This window comes from Penaeus monodon, chromosome 42 (assembly GCF_015228065.2).
Source record: "Penaeus monodon isolate SGIC_2016 chromosome 42, NSTDA_Pmon_1, whole genome shotgun sequence".
NCBI lineage: Eukaryota > Metazoa > Arthropoda > Malacostraca > Decapoda > Penaeidae > Penaeus > Penaeus monodon.
This window is the reverse complement of record NC_051427.1, coordinates 18,941,092-18,945,174: the sequence shown is the minus strand read 5'-3', so window position 1 is coordinate 18,945,174 and position 4,083 is coordinate 18,941,092. Positions and strand designations below refer to the sequence as shown.

General features: G+C 32.0%; 1 pseudogene; it reads right to left on the bottom strand.

Annotated features, from left to right (window-relative positions):
• Window positions 1-457: 457 nt before the first annotated feature.
• LOC119599186 lies at window positions 458-3,288 on the bottom strand (annotated as a pseudogene).
• Between the last annotated feature and the right edge of the window lie 795 nt (window positions 3,289-4,083).

The window sequence follows — 4,083 nt, the reverse complement described above, 5'->3', positions numbered from 1 at the left end:
GTACTGCCTGTCACGCCGTTCACCTTTTCGTTGATTTACGAAAATATTTTACGCTATCTTATTTTCCTTTTACTAATGTTTAAACATTATATTATTTCTAATGTTTACAATAAAATAACAACATCGATATTCATAGCACTAGTAAACAATTCGTTTTCCCGCCAATACAAGGAAAGGTGAAATCAGGTAAGGGCACAAGATATACTAATTGACTCCTTTGTAGCTAAGCACTAGCAGAGCCATCTATGTGCAGAGACATTTCATAAAAATATAAAAAATGAGCACAGTATTTTCCCAATTTTTTATTAATTTTCCAGGTCGGCATTGGGTTAATTACACTAAGCTTTACATACAAGTGCTTGTTTGTGGGCACACAAACAGAAGGGAGATAGGGAACATTCTGGAAAAGTATATATTACTGCCTCCGGTAATTTTTGTAAGGATATAGAAAAGCTGATTTATATGGTTTGGCAAAATTACTAAAGTTTATTTACACCATATTTAAAAATATATATACATTACAAACATGAATTACAAGCTTTGTTGATGTTTGAATAAGAAGGCTGTTTGTAAAATCAATCTAAATAACTGCTCTGTACTCAAATTTATCTTTTTTAATCTAAAACAATATTTTACCAACAAATATCATGAACATTGTTTCACTGATAACCTAGAAGCATATTGAAATACACTGGGTACTTAAAGCTCTCCAAAAAAAGTAATATGTTTTGTGAAGGACCTTTATACATATTGGAGGACCATGGTAACACACTAGCTAATAGGCCAGGTGGCTGTGGTTTAAGTTCCCCTGGCTGTAGAAGAACTTTTCTTGTTGAAAATGGCATTAAACTAGATAATATAACAATGAACTGATTTTCAAGTTCACTATAATAAATACGAAAAGGATATTGCCTTGAAAGTTGAACAATAGCTAAACATATGGCTGTTGAAAAAGTAATGAAACAGCCAGCTTCTAGTGGAGCTGCCATAATTTCATCTATCAAATTCAAAACTGGAAATCCCAGTTCATTTCCCTGCAATACACACACCAACTGCAGCACCAGACAGATGTACTGAACTTAATGCTAAATGAATATACCACAGTGAATTACCACTATAGACTAGATCATAGTGTGTATCTACATTATCTGCCTTCTGCTGGGCTTCTAAAGTCTTTTTTTTGTGAAAGTAAGAAAAGAATGTCCTTTTTTGCTGATTTACAAAGGATCCTTGCCATCTGTTACTGCAACTGACTTGTTCTTACAATTTACATAATGTCCGCTTGAGCTGATACTGTGAAACCCTTGGCCCTTGATATCAGAACCAAATGATGTCGTTGATATGAGATGAAAAATGTTGTTTAATTTTTGTAGATGGCTTTGGGATCCCACTTTCAAAATCTTGCAGTTCAGTGCTGGTAAACCTCTCATCTTCAAAATGTTCATTATGGGCCTGTTAAGTAAAGATTAGTTATATTTATATCATATTTCTATGTAATAAATAAATCACACATATATATAGCCCAATTAGTGTTGGCATATCAAAATGAAAAAGTTAAGACTGTTATATATTCAAGAAAATTGCATACAGAGATTTAAGATCCATATTATATCATGCCAATATTTTTTTTTATTTCTTACTCAATCTCATGACAGCAAAATATGACTAAGAATTAACATCTAATAAATATCATCATTTTGAAGACTCATAAAACAGCCCTTGGTGCTAAGATATTTTAGCACAGTACTACTCTTAGGGGAACAGGAAAGTCAATGATCCTTAGATTGAGTGAAAATATGCAAAGTTAATAATTTTTCATCAAGTAAAAAAAAAAAAGAAAAAAAAAGAAAAAAAAAAAGAAAAGAAAAAAAAAATCATATATATATATATATATATATATATATATATATATATATATATATATGTATATATATATATATTGAATATGTATTATATAATATAATTATATATTATAATTCAGTCATACCAACACAACTAAATGAACTTGGATCACATACAAACTGGCTAATGGATATAACTTTCATGTAATGTAAACATCTATTTGAAATACTTTTGAATATTTGAATGATACAGTAACAGGGAAAAGAATAAATGGGTATGGTTATTTTCTTTTTTAACTCTGCAAGGGAAGATGAAATATATGATATTATAGATACATGACATTATACAGTAATCTTCAAGAAATCATATCACATTCCTATATACTGCAATTAAATAATCTACTTGCCTTGTGGAATTGTTTATTTTTAGCCAAACATTTTATTATAACTGGAACTAGATAAACGTACAGTACATGAATACAAACATTAAATGAAGGGGTGAGATTCTATTACAGTCTGCATTTACTTAATGAATGGCTTCTTTGTGAACTGGTTTGTCACCAGGTTTATGCAAAAAAACTATTGATGCACCCTGATTAAAATGTATTCTTGGTATATAAGAAAAAACAGTTATTCAGATTTTGGTGGTGATCTGGATAGAGAACAAAATCAAAGGTATATTCACTATAACAAGTTACTGCTTGAAATACTTCAATGGGTCACATTTCATTTTATTAGTACTTTTTCTGTAAATATGATATGCCATTGGAATCACATGGCAAACACAAAGAAACCTTTAAACAAACAACCAAACACACTTACACACACATACACAAATATGCACATAGGGGGACAGATATATACTTACATGGCCTATCAAATAAATAAAACTGAAAATGAAAAAAAATATTAAATATTTTTTCTACATATGCACATATATTTTGGTAATATAAAAACTTGCACCATGTTTTCCTATCAATTTCTATCAAATGAAAGTGCTGACCTCTCTGGCAGTTGTCATATACAGGAACAATCCAAGCTCTATGTATGCCACACTTGGGCTGGATGGGAGACTGTATGCCTTCCTCAATAGATAAAACAAGTTTTTAAGTGGATTGTTCAGATGGTTTTAATATGTGGAAGCTATTTATACTGATGACAATGATAGTCATTATATTGGTACTGTGTCAAGTACTTGCCGTAGCCTCCACACCTGTCAGGGTTCAGGCAAAAGACACAAGATTCCATCACGTGTTCAGCCAGGATTGAGCTTGTACACTTTCCCGGCAATTTTTGTTATGTAATTAGGATCTAACTAACACTTTATCATGCCAAAAGAAATGTGCTGGAGCTTTGCTTACGCTTGTCTGGAGTGCAGTAGGTGCCGAGCAAACAGCGATGTCTGATGATGAGCCACTGTTTTGGTGGTTTTGGGCTGAAACTGTGAAATTTTGAGGCACTCCCCTGGACAGTTATTATGTGAAGCCTCCTAAAAACCCACAAATGAGGATAATGTGATTAATTTTTTACTTCTAAACTTCTGATGTTTAACTAAACAATCTCCTTGGTATATTTCATGCCCTTCCCTGGCCCCTCACCCAATATTATTGCTTAAAGTGGATTTCTCAAACTTAAATCTCATTTCTAAACTGATGAGCTGTAAGAAAAGGGTAAAGTTTTGCTCTTCAACGGCCACTGTCCCAAGTAATAATCTTAAAAGTGAGCGCACTAATAATGCAGAAACCTAATACATATTGAAAAGCCGATACATAACTATAATGCCGGTCACACGCTTCCACGATATTACTCTTACAAGTAGTGTTATCAAAACATTTAGTCAAACATTACACTTCTACTCATATATTAGGTACCCATGCTTTCAAAGAGGGCTGCTATATCCAACGAAAGCCTTGAGCCCGGTCCAATTTTTTTTTCCTTAGCAAGACTATCAACTTGTTTTTCCCCTTCTTAAACTAAGATATCATTCAATTTGAAGAAAAAAAGAAAAAAAAGAAAGTTTCATTAATGCGGTACATGAATTTGGTAATGATAACCCATTTGTGGTTTTATTTTTATTTTTTCAAAATTCAAGAAAATATATACAGGCTAATGTTATTCCAGTAATGTCATATTGAATGTAGCGTTTCCTTCCCCGCTTATTTTAAACTATACGTATTTTGTCATCGGCCTTTGGTTTCATAATAGCATTAGCGACTGAAAATTTTATATATTCTAAAAAAAG